The sequence below is a fragment of the Vicia villosa genome, unplaced genomic scaffold, assembly GCF_029867415.1.
Source record: "Vicia villosa cultivar HV-30 ecotype Madison, WI unplaced genomic scaffold, Vvil1.0 ctg.003412F_1_1, whole genome shotgun sequence".
Lineage (NCBI taxonomy): Eukaryota > Viridiplantae > Streptophyta > Magnoliopsida > Fabales > Fabaceae > Vicia > Vicia villosa.
In genome coordinates this window covers 138,481-152,877 of record NW_026706199.1, presented here as the reverse complement: position 1 = coordinate 152,877, position 14,397 = coordinate 138,481, and the positions used below count along the sequence as shown (strand labels likewise).

At 34.7% G+C, this 14,397-nt stretch overlaps 1 long non-coding RNA gene across 1 annotated transcript; it reads right to left on the bottom strand.

The window, feature by feature from the left end:
- Positions 1-9,738: 9,738 nt before the first annotated feature.
- LOC131640939 (uncharacterized) lies at positions 9,739-10,192 on the bottom strand. Its single transcript, XR_009295386.1, has 3 exons — positions 10,111-10,192; positions 9,922-10,017; positions 9,739-9,837 (listed from the first exon to the last, which is right to left on the bottom strand). It is a non-coding gene; the product is annotated as an uncharacterized LOC131640939 (long non-coding RNA).
- Positions 10,193-14,397: the final 4,205 nt, after the last annotated feature.

The window sequence follows — 14,397 nt, the reverse complement described above, 5'->3', positions numbered from 1 at the left end:
TAAGCAAAGTTGAATCTCATCTTAACCACGATATAACCAATGTTGTCAACTGGTTTTGCAGCAGTGTCTAGATTTATGCAAATCTCCTTTGCCAATATAGTGGTCAGTCTAGATCTCTCTCATATGCATCTAAACGAATTAAAATTTTAAACAAAATGCATTATGTAATGTTAATCTTACTGAATTCATGTACCAGACTTGCTGGTACCACCTGTACAACTAATGTTAATCTTACTGAATCAAGCACAATCACTTCTAAAAACATTAACTAATGTTCTTCTTCATTGTTTTTACAGCCTTGGCCAAAGTAGATGCATTTTGTTACCATAATTGATAAGAATAGATCTTACTCTCAAGGTTCACTCTCACCAAATGCATCTGCAAAATAACAACATAATAGGACATTCTACCATTTAATATGAAAAAGCCATGAGTGGTCAAGAAATGCAAGAGAAATTCCATAAAACAAAAGACTTAAACAGTATGTGAGGTTTTACCTTCCCATCCACATTCTCTTTGTTACTAAGCATAGGATTATTCGGATATTTCTCAACACACATTCTGCAAAAAGCACTATACAATCAGAATTGAAATGACAAATATTTTATGGATACAAGTCCTAAATCATGACAATGCTGTTAAATTGTGGCGCTTTAAAAAAATATCAGCAACATGATATATATATATAACAAATTTTATAACAATATTTGAAAAATACTATGACAGGGCTTAACAAACTTATATCAAACTCTATCAACTTATCCACAAATGCATGTAGCACTGTCAACTCCATTTCATTTTTCAAAATATCAATGACATGTGTAGGAGCAGTAAAATATCTCACGAGCCTCTCCAAACACCAATCTATATACATTCCCTTCGAAGCAGCCAACAAAAAATTACATATTAAGCAAACTTCAATAAATTTTCAAATGTGACCAACTCAAAAGATACCCAATAACAAATCACAATGAAGTTTCCCCAAAAATGAAAAACCTGGACAATGTAATACAACAGTCACATACTAATTCCATGAAGATTTGAAAAGTTTGAAATGAGCTTCATGACTACACAATTAACTTCTAACATGAATTTTCTTATAAAATATTAAAACAAATGGCAACAATTCTAACCTGAATCACACTATTATTATTCCCTAACTGGATGAGTTTGTTAGGTATCCGGATCAAGTGACCTATGATTCCTATCTGGATGAGTTTGTTAGGTATCCTTCAAGCTTCGCTACTGGCGGTTAATAAGAATGATATAAACTCTACAATCTGAAATAACAAATATTCAATAAATACAACAGAAGTGTTGCAATATAACTTTTCAACATCTATAGAAATCATGAAAAATATATTTGAAAGTAAATTATAACTATTATGACAAAAAATATTCAAAACTCAACAACCAATTGTCAACAAAATTAAATAGTCAATTGTAGAAAATCCCAATTAATCTGTTAACCTTTAAACGATGTTTTCCAAGAGGTGGTTTTAACTTGGCATAAGTAGTTGGAAAAATATTTTTCAGCGGAAGAAACATCTAAAATGAGTAGATCATTTGCAGAAGAAACATCTTTATAATTACTCAAAGATTAAACCAATATAAAGATGCATATGAAGATGGAAGTTAAATATCATATCATTTGCTAACGAACTATTCTCCCTAATTACATAATGTCAAGCTGCTCAGAAATGGTTCTATAATCAGCAATTGTGCACATATTAGAGCCATCTTCAACCCAATAGGGCATATTATATTTGCATAGGTCGTCTAAGCAATCATGTAAAAATGAAAACCTGCTACTATGGAATTAGTTTGCACATCATTATCAAGCATATATTGTAATATCTTGAAATACTATGATGCCCCTATATGTCAATGACCTGTTATTACCATCAAAATTATACTTAAGAAAGAGAAAACATTATATAAATGAAATCATTTACTAAAAAGAGAAGACGTTTGACTTAATATATTTTGAACTAAGTTGGATATTTTATATCCATCTATCACTTTCTTCTAACAACTTGGGTCGTCACAACTTTGTGGAGAACGCCAATCACATATGTGTATTCAAATATTGCAATGTGAGATTATGTTTTAAATTAACACGGGTTGTCGGTGTAAAAGGGGCAATTAAAATTACCATATAAGCGATTGGAGTTGTGATGTGGAATTTTTGGTATGTCCATGGGAGTGATAGCAGTGCTAGAATTGATAATGTGTTGCTGCTCTGGTAAAGTTTGCTTCCATACATCAAGCTCTCGGTTACGCATAACGACTTGGATTTGGTTACCCTGTTGATAGAAATAGTAATTACTATATGTATAAACATGAAAACAATAGACAAAGAGCATGAGAATAATAAAAAACCTTGGCATCTTAAATAATAGCTTTGAGATGTTACTGTCCATTGCCTTCCTTAACAAATCCATATATCGAAAACGCTAGTAGCAATTTTCCAAATGTTTTGTTCAAGCTTCAACTATCTGATTAGAATAGGGATGTCCTGACATAACTTCAAGCTGAAATCATGAAATAGTTAGCAGAAGACATGAACAAAATGCTAATCATTTTCAGAACATGAACAATGAACTACGAAACCGAAAAGTAACAAAGCTTTCCCTGTGTTGTTTCACAATATAAACAACAACAGAAGCAAACACATAACCAAAAATGTAAATCAAAAGGGTTAAAAAGGCAAACAAAAAAACGAAATACAAATAGTTTTCTTAACATGAAATATGAACTACAAAACCGAAAAGGTAAAAAATGGGTGTTTTCATAATATAAACAACAACAGAAGCAAACACATTTGTGTAAACAACTGAAGCAAACAACCTCGCGCTCGACGAAATAAGGACGACACAGAGAAAGGGTGGTGCACCGATCTAAAGTCGCCGGCGGGGGTTGCTACGGATCCGCAAAGGGATGAAGATGAGTAGAGAAATAGATAGAGAGAGTACTTTAGGGTTCACAAAACAGATCTACAGATCTGAAACGTATTGGGAAAACGTGAAAGTGCTCTAGAGGGAAAGTAGACTAAATCAAATTGGACCAATGGAAATGTAACACTTGTTGAAAAAGGTGAAAACTTTGTGTTGTATTTAGTTGATTAGTAAAATGTCCTTTTTCTTTTGTAAATGTAAATTGTGCAAGGGACAAATTGGTAAGCTTGGTCAATTTATTAGTAATTGTATGATAGTAGATTCATTTAGAGAAACTTTCAATCTCTTCAGGATTGTTAGAGTTAGAACCATATACCAAACGCATATTTTTTGTAAGCGTTAGAACCTTGCAATGTTCCAAAATATAAGAAGCATTTATTGTTGAATGAACAATATTATACCTAGTACCTCTTGGTACTACTTGTAGAATTTGTCTGAAATCACCACAAAAAATGACAACCTTACCTCCAAAGATCTTTTTACATGGATTTTCAACAGTACCCATAATATCTTTCAATGACTTGTCAAGGGATTCAAAACAACATTTGTTAGCCATGGGCGCCTCATCCCATATAATCAACTTAGTTATTTGCAACAACCCTGCAAAATCTGAATTTTTTGGAATGTCACAAATAGATGAATCAAGACATGGAACAGGAATTTTGAACCTAGAATGTGCAGTTCTCCCTCCTGGTAGCAGTAAACTTGCTATTCCACTTGATGCAACACTTAAAACAATGTCGCGATTGGAACGCAAAGCTGCTGAAAGTGTGTTCCACATGAAAGTTTTGCCAGTACCTCCGTAACCATATAAGAAAAACACACCAACATTTTATTCAGTAACCGCGTGCATAATTGTGTTAAAAATTTACATCTGCTCATAAAAAATGGAAAAAAAATGGTGTTAATTATGCATCATTTCCATAATGCATTCAATAATATAAATACGTCATGTAAAATTGAATACCTTTTTTTCTAATAAAACTGAATACTCGGATCTTATGGATTTCCCATACCTCATGAAATTGCAACCACATATAAATTGCACTTTTTTTGTAATTTTATTAATTAATTAAACTTATATGATATTTTGCAAATTAATTAAATTGAATGTTACTAATAAAATTGCATAATGAAACTATTTTTACTAAATACATTTACAACTATGGGATACAAACTTTCTTAACCATTGGATACCAATTAGTTAATGTTACTCATAAAACTATTGTTACTAAACACTTAATACCCTTCATAGCTACATAGGTAACCCACATGCTAATTAGATAAAGTAACAGTAGTTACTATTAATTAAATACTGACTCCCTAACCTAACAGTAGGCATTCATAATTTTTTGTTAGAAATAATCGGGTTTGACTTCGAATTTCATTGCAAGAGTTTGTCTGTGTTGTTAGCAATAACCACTACAATGTTGTTCTGTTAGTGAGGAATAATTGAATCTTACTTAATATTACTGTTAATGAGTGACTTGTTTTGTTATATATATTACCTTTCATGTTATAAAATGGGCTGGTTGTTGCCTTTGGGGATGTTCTGTTACTAATGACTACTTATTTCATGGTAAATTGTGCTCTGCTAGTAATTTTACATGGATACGAACTTAAATCCATACTTTTAGAAACAACTAATAAAAAGTGAGAAAATTGAAAATTATTTAAAATTAAATTTCGTTTTTAATTGCCATTATGGGAGTGGTTGGTTTAATGGAGAAGAGAGACAATTTTATATCAATTTTTTAATTAATAAAAAAAAATAATTGATTGTGTATAATTCCATGTGTTATGGTTGTGTCCATATAAATATCTTCCTTAGTTCATATTTGTTTCGTCTTTCACTGTCTGTGTGAACCAGTTGTGAATACTGGAACTTAAACTTTGCACAGTTAAATTATTTTTAAGATTTTTTTTTATCTTTTCTAATTTTTACTCAAACAAAATGAAATATACAAGAAAAATAATGTATATTATAATCACTGTATGTATAATATAATCAATGCTTTTAATTTTGTTGTTTTACAAAAAATTCCTATATTTTACTAGTTTAGCAAAGAGTCTTTGCTTTATTTGTCGTAAGTGTAATTAGTTAGTAATTTCTTTTTATCGGACTATTTTCTTTATCTTTGTAAATAAATTGGATAACCTTTAGTTCTCCCTTATATATAATATCTTATTTACCAAAAAAACAAAACAAAAAGTGCCTATATTAAAAATTTAGTCTAATATTTTTTCACAATTAAAATTTAATACGAAATATTTTGGCATGTTAAAAGGACTCTTAATTAAATTTTATAAAATATATATTTTTATTATAAATTCAAATAAATTTTATATATTTAAAGGAAATGTTAAATAAAATGTTATGATGTTTGGAGGGAAAATTGTTGTCTAAAATTTTAATTTTTTAATCTTATGCAACATTTTAAAAACATAGGCTTTTGTTAGGAATGGTGCAATAATATAAAATTATTCTCATAAGTATTTAAGGGGACATTTATCAATTAGTTAAAAATCAAAACTGGAAATTGCAAACTTCAATAAAAATGAGAGAAAAAATGTTTTGTTCTCTCTCCTAACTTGTTTCTTCTTCGTTTCTACCTTTTCTGGGTTTTCTAGGGTCTTTTTGGGGCTGGCAATGGAGTGGAAAGCGAAAAAACAGGAGAAGCTTTCGTAATTTGGCGGTGAGATGGGTTGTTTTTCCGGCGTTTCATAGAGGGAAGGGCATCGACGGAAAAAATCTTTCTTCAATTTACTTTTCGGAATTTCCTCATAAAACCAAATTAAAGCGGAGGATGTCTATGTCTTGTTTGGTTGTATTGGTAAGGTGATTGATGTGGAATTCCTCCGAGAAGGAATAAGCATGGAAAAATATTTGGGTTTGCTAGATTTGCGGAGGTAGAAGATCTGAAGATGCTAGTTGTTAGGTTAGATAATGTTCAGAGGGCAAGAAGATTTACACAAACCCGTCTAGGTTTGTGAGGAGCGGTTGTTTTGAGGGGTCTTCCAGTCCTAAGGGTATTCAGAAGTCAATGCAGAAGTGTTTTTTCAGTGGACGAGTGGGTGATGTCTCTGGGGGTAGGGGGAGTATTGCAAACTGATATTCACAGCGAAGGAGGAAAAGATTCATAGAATGAAGAAAGCTTCTATAGGTGAAGTCCATACTCCTGGTTCCTCTTTTAATATGCAGACAAACTTTGAAATGGAGGTTTATTTTCAAGTGAAGGTATCACCATTGAGGCCAAATCTATGTCTACTTGAAAAAGTTGAGGAAAGGGATATACAATATTTAATCAATGAAGGGGTATCTTGGTGGAGACAATTGTTTAAAAACATTAGTCCATGGTAGGAAGATGATTTTGATAAGGAAAGAGTGGTGTGGATCCGTATCATAGGAATCCCGTGTCAAGCTATGTGTTTCGAGTTTTATGAGCAGCTTTCCAAAACCTTTGGTCACTTTATTTACGCTGACGAGGGTTATGACAACCGTTTAGATGCAGTGCGAATCATGGGTAGAGTTCCGATTTTTTTCAGTCTTGCGAACCAGATTGAGGTTCTTATAGACGGAAGTCGAGTTTCTTTGTATTTTACGGAAGAAATGCCGGGTCAATTTGGGAACAGAGGTGTTAAATCGAAACAAGCTGACAGAGATTCTTCTCCGTCGAGTTCGGAAGACGAATGGATAGGTAATAACATCAATGGGGAAGGAGGAGCTTTAGAGGATGAAGACGGTTGTGCATTGAAGGAAGATGAACCGGAGGAAAATGATAATAGAGGTATGTGATCGGAAAATAGCAAGTGTACTACTTTTGTTACCGATGTAGTTATTAAAATGGAGTTGAATCCAAGTATCGATCACAAGGACTGCGGATAAAATATAAGCCTGGACTAAATTTCAACTGAACAAAAAGCTATTGTTGGTTTTTGATTTGCTTGATAAAACTACTAACTGTTTATAATTAAAAACGATAAGTAAATGATGATTTGGTTCACAAATGAGAAGGCATGCTAAGGTTGATGTATAAATCTTATGTAACTCCTTGAGAACACCGTTGTTCATGAAAAGATGTGACTACAATTGAGTATCAATTCCATAAAATAGTTTTCCCTAATTCCTTAGTGGAGAACTTATTAATACTTAAAAGTCAATTTCAATTCCTCAATAATTGATTTTAGTATTAAGGCATTATGCATCGTAATCTAGAATGAATGATCACTATGGTGAAATCCTTATTCCTAAGCGATTTACCGGTAATGTTTTGATTCAAAACGCATTAGAGTGGTGTGTCACGCCTAACCCTAATCATAGATCAACAAAATATTTTCCAATATGATGAAGCATGAAAATCTTTGAATCATAAACTCAAATTATAAAAACATCAAATTCATCACAACGGTTTTAAAAAGTCATTACATGAAAAGATTTAGGGAAATCACCCTAGCATAAAATAGTTTAGCTACTCATAGTGTTTAAGAAAATAACAAGAGTAATTGAAGTCATTACAAGAAATTATCGGTTGATATGATCTCCAATCGCGAGTGCTCTTGAAGATCTCTTCCAAAACCCTTGACTCTTCTTTCTCTGTAATTCTCTATGCTCAATGATCCCCGATCCTGATTCCTTCTTCCTGTTAGGTTTTAGTAGTGTTGGCAGTCATCCCTCGCCTCCGAAAGGTCCAAAATACCCTTAATGAGTTCAAGGCTTTCAAAATATCAAAAGTTGGAAATCTGCCCGCGCCTACCAACACGGACCATGTGCAGGAACACGGGTGCCCGTGTTGGTCAACTGCTTCAGCACCACAAATTCACTTTCTGCGCAGCTTTTCACACGGACCGTGTGCAGGAACACGGGTGCCCGTGTGAAACCTCTGTTTTTCTATCCAAAAACCAACTTTCCAGCCATCTTTTGACACGGCCCGTGTGCACACACACGGGTGCCCGTGTTGACCTCAGTTTTGGCTCTTTTGGTTTCTTTTTCTCGCTCGTGCGCGCCATTAACTTCGACCTCTCCCGTGCATTAACCTGGCCACACACAAACTAACATCCAACGCGTAAAACGGCACTTGGATAATACTCAGAACACACTAATCATGCAACAACATCACACAATCGACAAACAAGAAACTTACTAACAAAACCTATAACAATGCCACATAGTATTACCAAGATTATGACTTTTAGTCGGAAAAAGGTGCGGAAACTTACTAGAAATGGTGACCGATCACAACCCCACACTTATCTCATTGCTTGTCCTCAAGTGATGTATCGAGTCAAAACAAAGGTCACCGACGAGACTCTTTTCTCCACAACACAACCAGGTTTTTCGCAAAATTCCTACACTTAGCAATCGAGTGTAAAGTTTCCTTCTTCAGACTATCAATGGCATTCCCACTTTCGAACACGCTTTTCACCTGCAAGCTTTTCACATTCTCACAACATCTCTCCGGGTTAAAGTGTCTACACTCATAGAATCAAGGCATGCATATTACTTTCAACTTTGAATAAATTCTCAAATCACTACACACAGAGATTACACACACTTTATGAGGTCTTAGGGATGTAACGTGGCTTTGGTTTGGTGGGTAAACAAGGAACGAGGTAACAAATGGTTTAGGTGCTCGGCATTACATAGGATTCACTTCTCTACTCATTTTGATCTGAATCATAAGAATGGGGTTTGAACCTTTTTCAGATTAAAAGTGAACCGGGGCAAATATCTTATTCCGCTTTGAAATTTAAACCTCTTTTTGTTGGTTTTCACAAGATCATATTCATCTTTTTCTCTCTTTTTTTTTTCTTGATATTCTTTTTTTTTTTCTTGCCCCCCTTTTCAATGGTTCACAACCCCACACTTAGATCCTTTTAGTGTCTTACAAGTGATTAATCATGAATGCCGAGCGATGACATGAACAATGAGATAACGGGTGATAAACAGACTAACACAATGAACAAAACAACTATTATGGCTCAAAGGGGGTTAACGATGGATAACATGCATACGGGATGGTTAGAAAGGCTCGGGGTTACGGAGAAGAAACTTGCCTCAGTGTGCACTACAACAAGGAAGCCCTACAAGAGCGCTTTTTTTGGGCTTTAAGAGCGCTTAAAAGCGCTGTTAAAGGCTGCGCTGGCGTAGCCTACAAAAGCGCTTCTAAAAGCGCTCTGGTAGGCCCCCCCTATAAGAGCGCTTTTCTGGAAAAAGCGCTCTCGTAGGTCCCCCTATAAGAGCGTTTTCCTGGAAAAAGCGCTCTCGTAGGCCCCCCTTTAAGAGCGCTTTTTCCAGAAAAGCGCTCTTATAGCCCCCCCTGTGAGAGTTAAAAAAAAAAAAAAAAGCAACATACGAAAGCGCTTTTGGAAAAGCGCTCTTATAGGGTGGCCTTTAAGAGCGCTTTTTTAGGAAAAAGCGCTCTTAAAGCCCACCCTATAAGAGCGCTTTTACAGAAGCGCTTTCGTATGTTGCGTTTTTTTTTTTTAATTCTTTTTTATTAATCTTTGGCAGCGCTTTTACTAAGAAGCGCTTTAGTAGGTTTGTGAGGTTTTTTAATGTGCAGCCTGTAATTTAATCCTCCCAGTCGACCTGTAATATGTTCGACCTGTAATATTTTCGACCTGTAATTTATTTTCGACCTGTAATTTATTTTCGACGATATTATTTCAGCCATCAGTAAGACAATATATATACCAAAATAATATCCAAAATTATATATATACATCATATATTACAACATCAATAATGTTATATAAAATTGTAAGTAAATCGACACAAATCCTACATGAAAAAGTGCTTAATATAAAAATGACTCAAATCCTCTTTTATTTCTTCCAACTTAAGTTTCGGGTATGTAGCGGCACGGAATTCGTCAAGGTACTACAAAACAAAAAAAAATATGAATGATACATTTAGTTAAATGTAATAAGTTATATGAAATTATCTTAAGTTATAAATTCATACCGTGAGCGGAATCTCTAATTGATTTGCCTGAAGGATTTCTTTTATATACCTCAATACAAAGTATCCGCAATCGTAACTGTTTCGCTGTTGCGGACACTACATAGAAAAACAAATAAGATTCTATAGTTGTGCATTGTTTTATCAAGTAGCATAAATATATTATAAGCAACATTGTGAAAAATAATGTACCTGCACTTGGATCCAAGTAATGTTGCTAGATTTAGTTCGGGATACCTGTGCGTCCCGTTGACTTCGGAACACTTGTATTGATCTAATTAACAAATATATAAAAGCATATGTTTAGATCAATCCCACAAATAAGTAAATATATATATAAATATACACGAATATATATTTAGAACGATCCCACTTACAAATCAACGATGTCCTCATGGCCTGATAATTGGTCCATTCACCGTTTACCGAATTCAGATAATACACGACTTCCCTTATAGGGTTGATAGCAAGCAGCAAGCAGTGTGCTCTATAAATAAAAACAATAGGTTATATGAAAATTTTGCTATACACAAAAGAAACAGAGATTAGATGAACAAAGAATGAGAAACTAACCCTACTGGTCGGGTATTATACGCCCAAAGATGCAGACATTCTGTGTTGCCGGTGGACATGAATCTATCGACTAATCGCTGTCTAACTGATTCCCGTTCCGAAGCAATTGCCATTCCGCTGCAGTGGGCGGAAGACACGAAACGGAATCTGTTAGACAACGGAGTCCCGCGCAACACTCTGTCATACAACAACCTTAAATAAAAACATAACAAACATTAGATTATTTTCATTGAAATGTGTAAATAAATTATATTGTGAGACTAATTAAATAATATATCGGATGAGGGAATATTACCGGATGTATGAGTGCATGTTATTGACGCCTAGTTGATCATGCTTAAAAATCTCCTCCAAGTCATCAAGTTCAATAAGTGACTTGAATTCAATACCGAAGACACTCTCATCCATAACGATTTCACGTAAAGCACCGTCCTTCAAATCGGACATATCAACCATTGTTGCGAGCGTCGACCGGTACCGAGGCACAAAAGCACCGCCTTTTTTTCCCGCTGGCTTCAGAGGACCAGTGGGTGGTACGGTACGAACATGCTGCGTCACTTGTTGTGACTCCCGAGCGGATGCCTAAAAATCATATAAGTTAGGTAAAATATAAAATCATGCAGATTTAGATTCAGATTAATTATTAACACTTTAAATGTACCTCTTTTAGTGATGCAACAGACTCCTCCTCCTGTAAAATCCCTTTACCCTTATTTGCGGGTTTTATAGGAGCAATCTAAAATTAAAATGTAAAAAATAGTTAATAAACGGTTTAGAATTGACATTCGAAAACTAAATGATTTCTTAATCGTTTTCAATATACCTCATCACTAATGACAATGAGCTCCGAGGGCCATGCAACAAATGATCCTATTGCATCTCGCAGCAATGTCGTCTCTGAGACCAAGTCAGGTACCGGTAGCATCGCATCATGATCTACTACAACATCCACCGATACTTTCAGGTGTCCATCCGGGAGCGGTCTATGGTGAAGTAAATCTCCCACAGTGTTGTGCACTTTTCCCTTGCCAACTAGGCGATAACACGGTGCCGATAAGAATAGTTGGCAAGAAGAAATGCCCTAAACCAATAGTAAATATAAAGTCATTATCGTTAACAAAATAGAACAATTTGTAAGGAAATAGAACAATTTGTAAGAAATACCTCGGGAAATTTTCTTTGACCGTTGAAACTAGCTTTATCACTAGTTTCTCTCACCGATGCAGTATTGCACTTTTCTCTCATATACAAATCTTTATCTTTTTGCAATGCAGAGACTTGTGCTTGCAATTCCGCCAACTTTTGCAACACTTCTTCATTTGAAGGATTTCTTCTCCTAGGATTCTTGTAATAAGAGGTTGGAGTCACACCATGACCCTTACCCCTCACCCGACCGGGATACTCAGGAGCATGTAGGGCTCTACTAAGTACGCTCCTATCATCATGATCCTCACCGGTGGACACCGATTGCGACAAGGTCTCCTGTAATTCATTTATATTTCAATAATTATTAGTGGAGATAAAAAATCATTTATATATTAAAAAACATTTGATTTAAATAAAGACACAGTATTATACTTACACATTCAGTATACACTCTCTGAACTTCGGGATCGACGGCTTGATTCTTGCCCACCCGAGCTTCCCTCCACAACACATGTACAGGAAGTGAGGTTTCCTCACTTTTAGACTCCTCCAACTATGCATTGACACAAATCGCAAAATCGTCAAATAAAACACATTTAGACAATTAATTAAAACGCATTTCTATTTACTTACAATTTTAGGAACAGAACGGTATAATGCGTTTCTGTCAATAAAACGCAATGAATCAGAAGCAATAAAATGCAACATATTACGGAATGAATCAGAAGCAATAAAACTCAACATATTACTTTGGCGAGAGAGAACAATATATTACCTGTATAGTAGTAAGCAACTTGTAGACCCACACAATGTAAGATTCTTGAATGAGATCAAACTTTCACTCTTCACAAGTAACCCCTATCAATACAAAAAGAATAAGTCACAAATCTATAACATTGACAACACTAGAAATTGTGTCAATGGAAAGCAATTAATTACCTGTATAGTAGAAAGCAACTTCTTGAATGAGATCAAACTTTCACTCTTCACAAGTAACCCCTATCTAGCTAGCAAAGATATTCCTAAAAAATATAAAATAAAAAACTTAATTGAAGAATATAAAAATTAGGTCATAATCCATAGCTTAAAAAAATCAGCATTGTATCATTATGTCAAATTCATTCAAATTCAAGTAAACTCACAAACAAACACAATTTTCAAACCAAAAATGAAACAAGATGCAAGAAGTCACATTGTACCATGAGAAATTGGGTTCAAAACAAGTTCTAAATCCCTAAACCAACATCCCGGACAGCCATGATATACGTATAAATTGGCTCTCAAAATTCACTTCAAACAAGTTCAAGATGAAATAATGTAAAATTTGAAAGAGAATAATGTGAATGTTTCCCATCTCATTTCATTTCAGAAATAAATATAGATATTTCCTTCTTATCTCTTAAAGTCAATTTAATATATGAGCATGTTTTAATATAGTTCAATCCATTTCAAAACTTGTAGAATTCCATAAACCAAGTTGCAATAAAGTAGAGACATCAATATGAACTCATACATTAAATCCAAAACCAAACTAAGACACCTTTTTCAATTTACAAAATAGCAAGAGGAAGAGTTGAAATGTTTGTATTACATTCAAACATGCTCATAGTGCACAACGATCATGTTTTAGAATAAAGATAGCATTTTCATTCTCAATCCCACAAATAAGTAAATATATAAATATACTTCACGAAATAGTATGCCAAAGTTTTCATGTAATCAAAATAACAGTAGAACTTCAAAACTTATACTTTTATATAAAACCTAACGAAACATTGTTCCAATAAGTCAACAAAACCTGAAGCATAACAACCTAACTTAAGTATACTTAAGTATAGTTAAGAGCACAAACCTGAACTAAGGAGAAAGAAGAGTGGTGATATATTGGGAACAAGGTTAAGCAATTTTCTTTTAGAGATTCAGATTCTGCAGATACAAAGAGACAATAAAACAAGATTATAAAAATTGTCTCACCAAATCACCATCTCAAGTAAGAAAATATCATAAAAGTAAGAAAATATTCAATGAAAATTAAACACTCTAAAGACATTTAATCAAACATGTAATATGCTTCATTCTCAAATTGCAGTGCAACCCTTAGTTGAAACCCTTAAAACTAAACCCATAAATCATATTACCTTGCACAGTCAGACGGAGGAGAGAACGACGGTGGTGGCTGGCGACGGAGGGACGAACGTGGTTGCTGGCGACGGAGGGACGAACGGTGGTGGCTGGCGACGGAGGGACGAACGGTGGTGGCTGTGGCTGGCGACGACGGAGGGTTTTTCGGTTGCAGAGAAAGTGAGAAACAGTAATAAAAAGAAAACGAAAGAGAGAAAGTGAGAAAGTGAAAGCGTGTTTTGTTTTTAATTTTTACTAATAAAGGCTACTAAAGCGCTTCTGAAAAGCGCTCTCATAGCCTGGTCTATACCAGCGCTTTTTAGCAAAAAGCGCTCTCATTAAACCCCCCTATAGCAGCGCTTTGAAAAGCGCTCTCATACCCCCCCCCCCCTTACCAAAGCGCTTTTCAAAAGCGCTCTCATACCCCCCCTTACCAAAGCGCTTTTCAAAAGCGCTCTCATACACCCCCTTACCACAGCGCTTTTCAGAAGCGCTCTCATACCCCCCCCCCTTTAAGAGCGCTTTTTTAGCGTGTTTTTTTATTTTGTTTTTAGTGCAACCTATAAGAGCGCTTTTTACTAGAAGCGCTTTAGTAGGGGTGCTGTTAAAAATTAAATTTGGCGTAGTGGTGTGCTTTCA